This window comes from Macrobrachium rosenbergii, chromosome 15, assembly GCF_040412425.1.
Source record: "Macrobrachium rosenbergii isolate ZJJX-2024 chromosome 15, ASM4041242v1, whole genome shotgun sequence".
NCBI lineage: Eukaryota > Metazoa > Arthropoda > Malacostraca > Decapoda > Palaemonidae > Macrobrachium > Macrobrachium rosenbergii.
Genome location: NC_089755.1, coordinates 29945297 through 29961242, shown reverse-complemented (window position 1 = coordinate 29961242; position 15946 = coordinate 29945297). Strand labels below are relative to the sequence as shown.

Here is a 15946-nt window from a genome sequence, read left to right as displayed (position 1 = left end):
TACAAAAAGGACAAAACGGGAGATTTCGACCGTTTGCACAACGGTCCTCTTCAGCCAACTGAATAAAAATACTTGTTTATCTTAAAAGACAAATTGAAAAGAATTTTTGTGACATTCCAGGAAAACATCGAACAATCTTTCGTGTGAATATAGCAGTTATGTAATGGCTTTCTCCCCGTATTTGTGAGCCAACCGTTGTGATTTTCTTAACGGCTGTCGCTCCATCGTTCGGTGCTCGTTACTGGTGACTTGGTGATTCGTGGGTGGTGAACGACTTTCAGCGTCGGTGCCTCCTGCTGTTTCTGCCACAACTGCCACTTCGACAACCTGAACAAGAATAAGGAAAAATTTCAGTATGAGAAGAAAATATTACTTCCTCATGACCTTTTCAAATAACATTCAGTAAATCATAAAATCGTAAATGTAAGGTTTTTCTTTTTTTGAGCGTCATAACTCGAACACAGCCAAAGGATCCCTAGAAGAAGGGTTCCATGGCAGGTTGTGGTCGATAAATGGAAGGTGAAGGGAGAAGGCGTCTTCTGCTGAGGAAGGACTCAAGGGGAACGTCCTTCTTGCATAATGGTCCTTGGTGCTTCTTCTTCTGAGTGGTCAGTCAAGCGTATTTTACCTGTATTTATAGCTGAGGGCAGGGGGCATGGCAGCGTAAATTTAAAACAAATGATTTGGCTCTGCAGTGCTTGGTGTTACAGAAGAAAACTGGACAACAAAAGTGAAGCGAAAACTCATCTTTGCGCGCAGACATATCTTGTAAGCATAAGGAGATGGAGCCGCTCGGTAATGCAATGCCCATCTCATGCCCAGGAATGGCATGGCTGAAGCAGTGAGAAAAAGGGCATAGACAAAAAATATTTTCTCAAAACAAAAGAAATGCCGTTTTGAAACAATAACATTATGATACGGTTTGGGAAAGATGAATCCCGTTATAGAAAAATGATGTAGTTAAGAATGTCAACGTATTTAGAAGACTATTGATGAAATCAATAAATAATCATTAGATACGCTAAATTAAATAGACAAATCAGGAATAAGAGGTAGAAGCATTAACTCTCAATATCCCTGTTAAATGTAAACATCAAATCAGTAAAGTGCATAAAGTAACACATAAAAAAAATAAGATGAAGAAAAAGTCAAAGCATGTGGTTCCTGGTAACGAAGTATTTAATCATTATGAACGTGTCCCTGTCAGAGAATGACCTTCCAGTCCCGATTCATTCCGGCGACAGGAACAATGGTACCTTTAAAGTGAAAGGCGTCAACAAATTAGAATAAACGCAAGAAATTTTTCTCTTGGCATTTTCGTGTTTTTATTTTTTATTTATTTATTTTTCTTTTTGTATATGTGGAATACATCCCGGCTTTCCTGGTCCCTGATTGCAGGAAGCCCCCGCGAAGCCGCATCAAAGAAATCATTCGATTCAGCTAACGATTTCTGCTAACAAGAATGAGGGGGATTTCACAACAACAGATGAATTTACAAAGGAAAAGGAAAAATCCCTTATTTACTGAAGAAAAGTCAAATGTCAATAGATACTAAAAACTGATAGTTTTCCTATAAAGTAACGTATCTTACTCGGAACATTCCAGGCGGAATCATTTTGTTTTAATTTGTTTCACTTATATTTTCTTCGCCTTTCGTTCCTGCCGCTTCAGCAGAAATCGTTAGTTCTTTGAAGTTGCTTCCAGCACTCAGGGAGCCAATCAAGTCAGGATGTATTCCACATATAAAATATATATATATATATATATATATATATATATATATATATATATATATATATATATTATATATATATATATATATATATATATATATATATATATATATATATATATATATATATATATATATATATATGTATAAAAACTCGAGAACAAAAGAATCAAGAAAAGAATCTCTGGAGCTGAGTCTGGTCATTTCTGGGTGCCTTTCAACTAAAAAAAAAGAAAAAGTAGAAGAGATAGTTGCTTTAGCCCGATGTCACCTTTATGCATTATTTAGGTCAGTCAAATTTTTGTGCTGTGAGACATGGGCGAAAGTAGAGATTATTATTCTTGGAAACAAAACTGAACTTACTTATCTATTTGAAAAGGAGGAAATTTTAATTTCAGTGTGTCAAGATAAAAGAAAAAAAAAAACTATCATACAATGTATCAAAGGTTTGGTGCATAAAGTTTTTTTTCTATTTCCAAGTCTTAACTTCAGAATTTCAACATCCTCGATTCCCTTTCTATTAGATATCTGTTTTTGATCAATAAACATCTGCTATACATTGGGATTGATAAGGTCGAAAGAAGAAGAGGAAACGCGCACTGTTTTCCATTTTCTAAATACAAAACCCTTTCCCATTACTCGACTAATCTAGAAACAGATGCAAGTTATCACTCTCTTCCAGTAACAAGTATGCTATCCAAATACAGTAATTTTTCGGTGTTAATGGACGTTGCTGTCGTTTGCACCTCTTTACAATAATGAAGCAAGGATGAATGAATGAGTCTGCCAATTAAGAAATATTCACCAGCATCTTTGTGGGCAGACCAGAGAAATTAAGTTATTACAGTGTTTTTACTTTCCCTTTCCAAGTTGCCGTTCTTTCTCCTTCTCCGATTTGCACAGTCACACTGAATAGATGTTGTTCCATTAAGTGCCACAAATGAACGACGACAGAGAACAAATGGGAGAAAAACTCAGCCTCCTCGCCTCTTGGGTAAGAAGAGATAAAGACGATAAACCTGTGGGAAGACTTTTCCCAGGGGCAAGTTTCCCTGTGATAAGGCAGTGTACTCAGCGCTTTTATCCGCAACAGTATATTTTTTCAGTGAGGGAAGGCTGATATTGGACGTGACGCTTTGCGAAAACCAGAGAGAGAGAGAGAGAGGCGGGTTGGGGACGTGTCACATGTGGAACTGTGCGTGGCCAAAGTTGATCATTCTTGATTGCGTTAAGAAAGTACAGTAAAGCCAGCAAACGCGGTTGGAGAGAGATTTAATGTATTAGTAACATTTTATTATCAGTTGATTGGCTTGATGGCTACCACTGACGTCATTTGAACCTTGTTAACTTGAAGGGTTTTTCCCTTAACGGATGAGAATGTGGTGTTGCTAGAAAAGGACTTCTCGAATGTCCTTCCACCTGTTCCATTTCCTTGTGAAATTCGAAGGGTAACTTGTTCGTCGAAACTTACTGGAGCTATTCAGACTTTATTTCATCTTCATTTTCCTTAGACCTTTCTAATTCAGATTATAGGAGGTCCGTTGGTGACGATGAACCAATAAATTGTTATTCAGTTACGTCTTTGGTTCATCAATAACTGTCTTTTTCTTACCGAGAAGAGAAGAAGCCCAGCATTGGTCAGCCTTCGCGGTGATTCCCCGGATAAAAGAAAAATCAGATAAATAGAAATCTGTTAAGCTTTGCGGTCTTGCATTTTCCTGTTACCCGCTCGCTGTGTAACAGACATTGGAATAGTATTCGGTAAACTAAATACACCAGTAACACAAAGAAATGAGACGAATAAAAAAAAAACCCGAGAGAAATGATGTCCTGACTTTCCTGAACCTCACAGACATTCATTCCACAGTCGAGCGGAATTTCTGGTTGAAAAATCTCTTTCATCGGAGGCTGATTCTCCTGTCCGAACATAATTACAGCTTAGCTAAAATATTTGAAATCAGGAGGATTTCCGACAACAGGAATCGAGACAGAGAAGATGGAAGCTAGCCATTAAAAGACCGTTTTATTTCCCTATCGAAATACACAGCGTAACAGTCCGTATGCCCAGAAAAAAGATAAGCATAACTCCCAGGAATGTCTTGAGGCTGACGCGTAATGGGAAGCTAATGAATGTCAATTTAACAGCTACCAAGGAGATGCGAAATGCCACTTACGTAACGATAGAAATCTACTCTCGGTAATGTTACAAGAAACTGTTAATTTCAATTGGAAAAGACGAGAGATGCCATGTAATCCCAGAGCTTAAATATTGAAAGGACCGCCTTACGGTTTAAATCTTCATAATCCGAGTCTTAATTCCGATTTCAGATTCTGACAACGAAATAAAACTCTTATATCCAGTGAATCTTTTTCTTTATTGCCAAATGAAAAGGATTGTTTTGGTGAAGAAATGAACGATGAAAGACTATTCGTTTTAAGTGTTCGAATATATGTGGATTTGTATACACTCGTTTAAACTAACACACATGCAAACATACAGACACACTTATATCTCTTAATATCTTTTATCACTGGAGTAAATGATGTCTATGAATTGCTATCAGACCATGCATTATGCTAAGTAATCCAAAAAAAGGTTTTAATCCTTCGTAATCAGGCCAAGCATTATGCTAAGTAATCCCAAAAAAAGCTTTTATCCTTCGTAATCCTATACGTATGATTAGGTTTCAGGCATCCAGAAAAGAAGAATGAAGAGAAATTCATACATAAATTAATGCTACTATATCAAGCGGTGTAATTCGGTACCTGTGGTCTGCCTGGCCTTGTCCTACTTTGGTTGATCCAAACTAACCTTCCTGACTTCCTTAAATTAAATATTGGCCACTCCTGAATGTCAACAATATTATACTGCCCTAAATGGAAGACAGCGGTATCTGCGTAAATACAAAATTGAGAAAAATGGTATACTCCCTTGTCTCAATATTGATTTTGCAAATACTGCAAATGGGACCCCCTAAACACTCGTGGGAAGCATGGAAGAATGATTCTGCAACTGCAGTAACATGTGTATTAGTGTTTCATGATCCCAATAGGTGGAATATCTCATTTTCGAAAATTTTGCAGATACTGCAGTTTTCCATTTTAGGGCAGTATAATCGAATTGTGTAGAACAGATTTCGAACAAAGCTGTGGTCAGACCATCAACGATAACGAAGGACGTCCTAAAAATCGTGACCACTTAGAGAATCTGATTCCATATATCTATTCTTACCTTGTTAGACCTTTTCATTCTGACAGTAACCATCTTCTCGGATTTTTAATTTTTGACTTGTATTTTAGTATTGGTTAGCTTTTGATTTTTTCAATGTTTCTCAATGCGGTTGCAGAGCAAACGAGAGGGCGAAAGACGATATCACAGGATAAAAATGTCAGAAAAGGGAAGAGAAAACTGGGTGAAGAGACTTGAGAGTGATGAATATTCTAAGATTATATTGGTAGAGTACATTCAACGACAAACAGGTTCTAGAGAAACAAGTAAAAAATGCGCGCAAGTTTCTTCGGCGTAATCGAATTTTCTGTACAGCGTATAATCAAGGCCACCGAAAATAGATCTATTTTTCGGTGGTCTCGGCATAAGGCTTTATGATCCGCGGGCCATGAAACTTTAAGCAAGGTCTGGTGATGGCCTTGCCTGTATCGTTGCAAGAAGCACGATTATGGCTAACTTTAACCTTAAATAAAATATAAGCTTCTAAGGCTAGAGGGCTGCAATTTGGTATTTTTGATGACTGGAGGGTGGATGATCAACATACCAGCTTGCAGTCCTCTAGCCTCAGTAGTTTTGAAGATCTGAGGGCGGACACAAAACCATCTCAATAGTTTTTTTTTTTTTTACAGAAAACAAAAACTGCAGTAAAGATACATAAAAACAGAGGCTCTTGCAAGGATTGTTATCTTAACACGAAACTGCGGTTACAAGCCAGTGTAATGAGAGACTTTTAAGAGCTGCAAGTGTATAGAAATATGTCATCGAAAAACCATAAAAAGTGGAAACTTTGAAAGACAAAGCACCGATGGCGTGACTATCCTTAATAGTCTACAGGGAGTATTTTTGTGTATGGTGGAAAAGGAATGTCCTTATTATTGACAGGAAAGATTTCACGTATCTTCTCTGCCAAGTGAAAAGGAGATCAAATAAGTGTTTATAAGACTAATAAGTAAAGTGTCATACACAGGAATACTTTAGCTGAAAAGTGTTCAGAACGGTACATACGGAAATGCTAAGTTTTTGCAACTGACTTGGTGGACAGGAAGATCGTATATCTTTGTGCGTGGATCAGGATGTGTTCATCAGTTGCTTTTTTTCTCCAAGCCTCTCTACAAAAGGTTTAGGATTAAAGGGCACACACACACACACACACACATATATATATGTGTGTGTGTGTGTAGATACAGACAGATATATGTAGTTGTAATGACCATAAAGCATTGCGTTTATTACAATAGCTTCACGTATCTGGCAAAAGTGACCAGTAGATTATATATATATATATATATATATATATATATATATATATATATATATATATATATATATATATATATATATATATATATATATATATATATACATATATTTATTTATGTTTTTCCTGGCAATCTAGTTTGAAATATTCTCTGTGAGACAGGTAGCAACAATTTCAGATAATTTAGCCTTGTGATTCCGACTTCGTGGGGCCAGGGAAACATAAAACAAGAGGAAAAAAGGGGGAATTTCATATGAGTGTAAAGCTCTTACTACTGAAGGAGATTATTACGTAAACACGTGGGCAAACTTACAGGAGTGTATTTACATAAATAACAGTACGGGAAAGAGGAATGCAAGTAGATTATTGATCCTGAAGGGATTCCTACCGGATAAATGAAACTGGGGGGATTCCAGACACAGTCCAAGAGGATTCCACGATATAGGGTCCCTCTGAAATGAGAGATATGCACATTATACACCAGTAATGAAAATAGACAAAAGAATAATGAATTCGAAGCTGCACTGAGGGTGCCAAGGGGCTTCGATGAATTAATAATGGCTTAGCACTGCCAACACTCGAGGAGCACGGACATTCGACAAGAGATTCGGTGATTACTGGCACTCAAATTGAGTAAATGTTACAAGGAAAAGCGTGACTGAATGGATGTCTTTACAGAGCACGTTACCGTAAAGCAGATTTGGTTCTAGCGCAGAAAGCGGTCCGTGGATGACTTGCAATTTCCAAGGGCGAGTTTTCTTCCACGTGGTAAGATGCAGGGGCTTCAATAAAGGGCAAGGCGATGGGAACTTCAAGCTACGCCAAGCAAATGGAGTGGGTCATCGGTCAGGCCAGCAGCCAAGGGAACACGTGGTTGGTGGCCAGAGTTCACAGAGGAAAAGTATACTTTGAAAGGCCACATGGTTAGGAGCTAAGGGCATCGTTGGGCCAGGGCATGGCGGTGATGGTGGTGTCGACTCGACACCAGCTAGTCCAGCGCGCGTATGAGAGCGAACCTTGGTCTGGTTTTTGCTTTTATCTCCTCCTATGGGGCATGGGGCACGTCCAACACGTAGGGGGGTAGAGCCTGAAAAGGACAGCCAGACAGATTCACTTTTGCCTCGGAAATCAGAAATTATCTACTTAAAGGGAGTGGCCTACAATTGGTTGTAATCCCTTGTATTTTGACCGTGCGAAATATCGATCGGTAGACAGTAAATGAAAACAAAAAAAAAAGGAGGAAGCAATTTGCTAGCGAGTTCTTGCTAATTATAATATATATATATATATATATATATATATATATATATATATATATATATATATATATATATATATATATATATATATATATATATATATATATATATATATATATATTGTAATTGTTATCAACCAATATTTAATACTGCAACTAATATTATGATTATAATGTCTAAAGAATATTGAATAAATGCAGAATGACATTGTTTGTAAGGATAATAATTTTAACGCAAAAATAAAAGAAATCACAATCCACTATCCATTTCAGGACCACGAGTCATCATTTTTCCAAATATCTTTCATACTAATTATTTGATCGAAATGGTACTTTGACACATGGTACAAGACACCTCCGCTAATTTTTGATAACAGTGCATTATCAAATAGCTTTAGTTAAGGCATTTTACTCTTGATTTACATGGTGTTGCCATGATCGCCAAACTATGCATTCGAACGTCCTTTATCCCCATCCCGTCCCCCCCTCTCCCCTTCCCCTCCTTATCCCTCCTCAACCCACTTTCCTGGCCTCCCATCTCTGCCCCAATTTCCTGCCTATGGGGATAGCAGACGTTCGATTACGTAGATTGATCCTGCTGACTCATGTAGCTTTGCCTTTAAAAGTCAAGAGTAAACGCCTTAACTAGCCCCATTTGACAATGCACTATGTTGTAAAGTCCCCGCTCAATGCGTTCTCTGTAGAGAACATCCTGTTTTCTGTGGTGCCTTTTCATCAACCTAAGGTCGATCGGAATATATATTTATCATCATAATTGTAAACTGTATATATGTTGTCTTTCTAAACAGTCATGTTTTATGTACAAGTAACGAGTTATTTATGTTATATATGTCAGACATTGTTGATCACTATGTTCTCTGTATCAACCTGTCCTGTTTTTGTAAGAAATTAGTTTGACCTCAGGTCACCTGTAAATCTTTGTACCAGCGGTCTCTGTGAACCATGCAGACGTCCACATCCCGCTTTATAAGCAGCTTGTTTTTATCAATAAACCTGGAGTACTTGTCTTCCTGCTCATTATTTCACACCTCTCTTCACATGGTGCAGAAAGCGGACGGCACCTGGAGGCCCTGCGGCAACTACAGGCGGCTGAACCTGGCAACAGAACTGGACCACTACCCCCAGCCGAACATGCAGGACCTGATGGCCTCTTTCCACAGGGCCAGGATATTCTCCAAAATGGACCTACTAAAATCTTATTTTCAGGTCCCAGTAACACCAGAGGACATCCCCAAAACCGCCATCATCACACCCTTCGGGTCCTATGTCTTTGCCTTCTCCACATTCGGCCTGAGGAACACGGGCGCGACCTTCCATAGATTCATGGACAGCATCCTGGGGAATTGGACTTCTGCGCCTGCTACATCGACGATATCCTAATCTTTTCCAGATCCCAGGAGGAACACCTGTAACACATCTGGGAGGTCCTGCAGCGCCCTCAGGAAAGTGTCCTCGTCATCAGGTTTGACAAATGCACCTTCAGCGTCGAGAAGGTGGAGTTCCTGGGCCACGAGATATCCCCGGGAGGCATCTATCCAATGTCGTCGAAGGTCGAAGCCGTCAAGAAGTTCCCAACCCCTACCTCCATCAGGGCCTTACAAGAATTCCTCGGGATGGTCAACTACTACAGAAGATTCATCCCGGGGATTGCTCACACCATGGCCCCCCCTGACAGAGGTCCTGAAGGGAAGTCCAAAGACCTTAGTGTGGGGCCCCGACCAGCAGAAGGCTTTCCTCCTGCCGAAGGCTGTCCTCGCCAAAGCAACATCTTTGGCCCAACAGGACCCCAGCGCTCCCCTCCAGCTGACGATGGACACCAGCAACGTCGCCTGTGGATCAGTCCTGGAACAGGTCATCAGAGGAGGGACCCCTCAGCCCATCTCCTTCTTCAGTAGGAGGCTAAAACCCGCCAAGTCCCGCTACAGCACCTTCGACCGAGAACTCCTAGCAGCATACCAGGCAGTACAGCACTTCAAGTTCCTCCTGGAGGGTTACGCCCTTCACAATTTGGACCTACCACCAGCCGCTGGTCCACACCTTCACGAAGCTGGGCGACGCATGGCCCTCTAGGCAGCAGTGGCACCTCGCAGCCATCGCGAAGTTCACCTGCACCATCAAATACCTCCCCAGCAGGAAGAACCCAGTAGCCGACGCCCTCTCTAGGATTGAGATCGATTCCGTACAGCTCAGGATCGATTATGAGGACCTTGCCCACAAACAAGCTGCTGACCCTGAGACCCCAGCCTACCGTACAGCCATCACATCGCTGAAGTGGAAGGACGTGCCCTTCAGCTCAGGAGGATCAACATTACTGAGCGATGTCAGTACTGGACGCCCCCAGTCCCCTGGTACCCTCCACGGTCTATCCCACCTTTCTGGAAGGACAACAGCCAGACTGCTGACGGAGAAGTTCGTCTGGCACAGCATATGGAAAGACGCGACGGCCTGGGCAAGACAGTGTATGCAGTGTCAGACAAGCAAAGTGGGACGGAGCACCGAATCGGGGGTGGGCAAATTCCCCTAGTCAAAGAGACACTTTGGGCACATCCACGTCGACGTAGTAAGACCTGTTCTCCCATCAGGAGGAGCCAGATACCTTCTGACAGTCGTCGACCGCTCCACCAGGTGGCCCGAAGCTACGCCCATGGAGGAAGCCACCGCCAGTGCATGCGCAGAAGCCCTTCTCTCCAGCTGGATCAACTGGTTCGGTGTCCCAGACGACATAACGACAGACAGGGACCCACTTTCCTCTCCGAGTTGTGGACCTCCTGGCACGTCTAATGGGAACCACTCACCACAGCACCACCACCTGCAACTCCGCAGCCAACGGAATGGTGGAAAGGTTCCACAGGTCTCTGAAGGCGTCCCTCATGGCTTGTTGCTCCTCTGAAAACTGGAAGTACCAGCTGTCCTGGGTCCTCCTTGGGTTGAGGACCACCCCAAGAGCAAACGGCAACCCCTCCTCAGCGGAAAAAGTCTACGGGGAGACTCTGGTAGTCCCAGGGGAACTCGTCGCAGAGGACAGGAACGACATAGGAACGCAGAGGCTTTGAGACAGGGTTGGAAAGTTCGCCCCCTGCCAAAAGATATTCACCGACAGGACGTCCCCCTTCATGCCCGGGCTGGCCTCCTCCACTCACGTCTTCGTCAGGGACGAATCCGTACGCCCACCCTTGACTAGACCCTACAGGGGACCTTTCCTTGTACTGGAAAGGAACAAGAAGGCATTCAGAATATCCATCCATGGGTGGGAAGACTGGGCGTCAATAGATTGTCTAAAACCCGCATTCCTGGAGGGGGGCAACGGAGGCAGACCCCAAGATCTCTTGCGGGATGTGGCAGCCCCTCAAACAAGCCTGGTCGCAGGAAGGAGGCGAGGGCGTCCCCGAAAAACCCAGAAACCTGACGGAAAGGCACCCCAACAAACCACTGCAGAGGACACTGGGGAAGGCGACCGCCCTCTCCAGTTGACATCGAGAATGAGAGGCCCCCTTCATCGCCCCAGCAGATACCTGGTTTAATCAGACGTTGACTCCCTCTTTGGGGCGGGGGGGGGTGGTAGTATTGTAAAGTCCCCACTCAATGCGTTCTCTGTAGAGAACATCCCGTTTTCTGTGGTGCCTTTTCATCGACCTAAGGTCGATCAGAATATATATCTATCATCATAATTGTAAACTGTACAGTATAAATGTTGTCTTTCTAAACAATCATGTTTTATGTACAAGTAACGAGTTATTATGTTATATATGTCAGACATTGTTGATCACTATGTTCTCTGTATGAACCTACCCTGTTTTTGTAAGGAATTAGTTTGACCTCAGGTCACCTGTAAATCTTTATACCAGCGGTCTCTGCGAACTACGCAGACGTCCGCATCCCGCTTTATAAGCAGCTCGTTTTTATCAATAAACCATCAGTACTTGTCTTCCTGCTCATTTCGCATCTCTCTCACAGTATTACCAAAAATTAGCGGGAGGTGTCTTGTACACTGTCAAAGTAGGCTACCATTTCGATCAAATAATTAGTTTGAAAGATATTTGAGAAAAACGATGACTCGCGGGCCCTGAAATAGATAGTAGTACTAATTTTCCGTCTATTTTACTTGTTTTGAATAACATCACCGGTCATCTTCATTTATTTCCGTTAACTGCTTTCGTTGTCTCTCTTTTAATTATCTTCACAATATTCGTTTTGTCTTGCTAATACTATTTTTTTTATGGGTTTGCGCACAGTTTTTTTTTCATTTAACCGCTTCCGTACACGCACAAACAAAACTGCCGAAAATCGATCATAATTTCGATATTTTGGTGATCTCCAAAACAATCTATAGGCAACTTTCACTTAATTTGCGCACAGAAAACAGAATTTGTGGCGATCACCCATTCAAGGACTGATCATATTGAATGCTACCTGACATCACTGACTGTGACATCAGTACTGTAGCTGAAAGTTAATTGAAAGAATGCTTAAATGGTAATAGTTTTGTGTAAAGTACTTGTCCTGTATTAACTTGCTTTCAAGAGTTAATTACATCATAATATATCGTTTGACCATGTGATCTTCAGTAATCACCTACATTTGTCAGGGGCTGCTCTAGGAACAAAAACCGTTTTAGCATAAGGCCGGTTAAAACATTCTCGTGAAAAAGCGAAGAAAGATAAAATATACTTTAGGATATGTTTCTAAAGGAGTCATATATAAAATTACTTGAGTTTGGCCCTTATTACAAGTTTATTCGTTTTCTATAAATAGGAATGGTTAAGAAAATTGTAGAAATTCTTCAGTGACTTTAATAAAATAAGGCTCCTTTACTCTGGTTGGATGATTGGACTCAGGAGGTCACTTAAAACAAGGATTAAAGACTCAAGGTCTTCATTATGCTAAAAATCCATATTCTGAAAGATTTTAGTATAAACTAGAGTACTGTCAGTTACTATTTTTCGTTTATACTTTGTAGTTGTTCTAACTGTCTCTTTTAGATGTCTTTACAACCTCTGTTGCCTTAGCTTGAGGACAGTTCATAGGAGTTAAGTCTCTCAACAAATATCACGTCACTGACATCAATACTAGAGAGAGAGAGAGAGAGAGAGAGAGAGAGAGAGAGAGAGAGAGAGAGAGAGAGAGAGAGAGAGAGAGAGAGAGAGAGAGAGAGAGAGAGAGAGAGAGAGAGTGTCCCCAAGCCCTCTTACATCTGTCAAATTGACTTTCCTCGCACTCAATAGAAAACCAGCACTTGCTACATCGTGGAAGTTGAGGCATTACATTTTCTATCTAGAGCTTCAAGAGGTAAAATGGTGTCTTTTGATTATCCGGACTCATCTGATTTTGCAGAATTTCTCTTGTCTTTGTATATAAAGGCAACAATTATAATATTCCCAAATAATTAGTGGGAAAAGAACTGATATGTAACAGTAAAAACTTAATACACTATGTATCCATTTTGAAAGGAATAATTAGGTATACCTGAAGATACAAGACTCTCTCTCTCTCTCTCTCTCTCTCTCTCTCTCTCTCTCTCTCTCTCTCTCTCTCTCTCTCTCTCTCTCTCCAGTATTGATGTCGATGACGTGATATTTGTTGTTCCTGTGAACTGTCCTCAAGCTAAGGGAACAGAGGTTGCAAAGGTATCACCAGCGGGCAGATTTAAACTGTTTGCCTGCCTCATTGGTTTATGAAATTTCACATAAAACTGTCTTGGGAAGGATTGTAATTCCTCTCAGAACAATAAACGCAACATGAAATCGAAATATTTTTTTTAAAGTGAATGTACTCAACAAGTATCATATTTGGTGAATAACTGATAAATGATCATTAAGACTAAACCCTATACTGTCAGACTACCCCACACCAAGGTGAGGAGATCGTGACCCCAATTGTTGAACAGTATTGCCAACCATGGGAATTTTCCCCAGATTTAGGGAATCAGTGGCCTGAGTAGGGAAATGGGGAAAATGCCTCGAAATTTAGGGACTTTGGTAACTTATTGAGGTAAATTTGTCAAGAAAAACTAATTTACTTATATGAACTTTACATATATGTAAATTAGTTTTTTTAATGCGGGTGGTCGAGTTACCATAGATGATACCTAAATTGGAAATTTAAATGGCCTTATTGAAAGAAAAAAGAAACATTGTTTTTTAGTCTCCGGCCGGCTAATGAAGAATTAAAGGAATTTATTTCTGGTGATAGAAATTCATTTCTCGCTATAATGTGGTTCGGATTCCACAATAAGCTGTAGGTCCCGTTGCTAGGTAACCAATTGGTTCTTAGCCACGTAAAATAAGTCTAATCCTGTTAATCAGCTCAGTGGTCTGGTAAAACTAACATAAACAACTTTTTTTAAAGGTTTATCCTTTCTTGAGGAACCATCCATTTTGATGCATTTTTTTCTCCCACCTTTCATTTCTAATACAGTGAATATATAATATAACGTTAATTTTTTTTATTTGAATTAGACAACTGGGAAGCCTGTATTAGTTGCCTTGTAACATTCTACTTGTATAATTTATAGTCTAATTTCATATTTGTTTTAATGTTTACTATGAAATAGAGGACAATATAAAAAGTAAAAAATGTGCCGAAGTTTCTTCGGCGTAATCGACTTTTCTGCACAGCCCCTCCTGCGTATAATTAAGGCCACCTAAAAAAGTTCTATCTTTCGGTGGTCTCGGTATAATGCTGTATGAGCCGCGGCCCGTAAAACTTTAACCACGGCCCGACGGTGGCCTATCCTATATCGTTACCAGAAGCACGATTATGGCTAACTTTAACCTTAAATAAAATAAAAACTACTGAGGCTAGAGGGCTGCAATTTGGTATGTTTGATGATTAGAGGATAGATGATCAACATACAAATTTGCAGCCCTCTAGCCTCAGCAGTTTTTAATATCTGAGGGCGGACAGAAAAAAATGCTAACGGACAGACAAAGCCATCTCAATAGTTTTCTTTTACAGGAAACTAAAAATGGGGAATTTTTCCCTAAGGATTGAGGCCACTCTGGGGTAAACTGGTTGGCAACACTGCTGTTGGACTGGTGAAGTGGTGTACTTGTTGTTGCCAGTTTACCGTGGAGTCGTCGAAACCCATCTTTTTGTTACATCCTTGGCTTTCCCCAGGGGAAGTATTAGGCTACCATGCGAATTGCCTATCAAATTTAATGGCTATGGTAAGTGTTATTTGTATGCATTATTAATTTATTCCTAAATTATGGTACAGATTTCTGGAATGGGAGCTCATCAGGATGAAACAGTTAGTAAAACGTAGCCTAGCCTTCTCATCCCCCCTTCCATGCTTTTAAATGTTAGGCCGGACGAAGATATATTTTTAACGTAAATTTTAGCCAAACAGTATAGGGAAGGGGGCATGTAATGCAGTATAGGTAAGGTTTGGGAAAATTGCCCAGATAATACGAAATTCGGCTGCTTCTTTTGCTTATGTTTACATGTTAAACTGTGGGACAAGTGTTTCGGGGATGAAATTAAATTTAAAAATACAGATAAACTACAGTGAATTTCTCATCGTGGTAAATTTTTCCAATATCGCCAATAGCAGTGCAATATATACACCATTTCCTACATTTTTTATCACAAAAAATTGTATAAATACCTATAACCCATTCGTGATGCCATCTCCATTACACTTTCTTAAATTATCTGATTTTCTGAGTTGACTGCAGACTTGGGTAGGACCTCGTAGAAAATATGGAAAATCATACAGGCCCGAGGCCAAGGCCAAGTCGGGACATAGTCCTCAGGTTTAGTTTAGGTTAAGGGAAGGTTAGGTCAGGATGTAATAGGCCTAATTAGTGGTAGTTTTTAGCAAATGAACTGGTAATTCGATATATTAGCACCACGCCTGTTTTTACCTTTTCAGCTGGTTTTTTCTACACTTTTAGGGGTTCTGATACTGGTGGTGCATCTGTTTATCTGCCAAATGGAATGTCCCTTCGCCGTGTTTAGTACTGGCCGGGGGGGGGGTGCGGTTTGGGTACCCATACGTTAACAAGTTATTGCACTTGCTGGATGGGATATGAACCGTTCGAAACAGAAGTACCCGTGCTCTGTCTTGTGAAGATCGCATATGGAAACCCCTTGTTGGACGGACTTCAGGGGTTAATTACACTCGAGCGCCAAATATCAAAGGTAAATTCATAATTAGCAACCAAAAAACTGTAGAAAAAGTTAAGTTAGAAGGCAGTCGCCGCATGGAGCTACTATATAGTTCTACCAATGAACTTATTCCATCTGTCCTGCAGTGGCTTCTATTTTCTATACAGTTATAGGTGTTTTGGTTAAGTTTTTATACAGGCATAGGCTAGCCTGTGGAATGCTCAGATTAGGGGGGGGACCAGCAGCATTTTATGGGTTAACTCCAGCCTCATGAATGATGTTAGACCAGGGATACCATAACATAATGTTTTGGCTTAATCTCAAGAAAATTTGGGTATT

At 40.6% G+C, this 15946-nt stretch overlaps 2 long non-coding RNA genes across 2 annotated transcripts in view; both read left to right on the top strand.

Annotated features, from left to right (window-relative positions):
- LOC136846495 (uncharacterized) overlaps window positions 1-15946 on the top strand; it is a 145742-nt gene that overhangs the window by 44950 nt on the left and 84846 nt on the right. The gene's annotated exons all lie outside the window — the stretch shown is intronic.
- LOC136846494 (uncharacterized) overlaps window positions 14508-15946 on the top strand; it is a 37937-nt gene continuing 36498 nt past the window's right edge. The window contains exon 1 of the long non-coding RNA XR_010855413.1: window positions 14508-14664. This is a non-coding gene — a long non-coding RNA (uncharacterized lncRNA). The remainder of the gene's footprint in view (window positions 14665-15946) is intronic.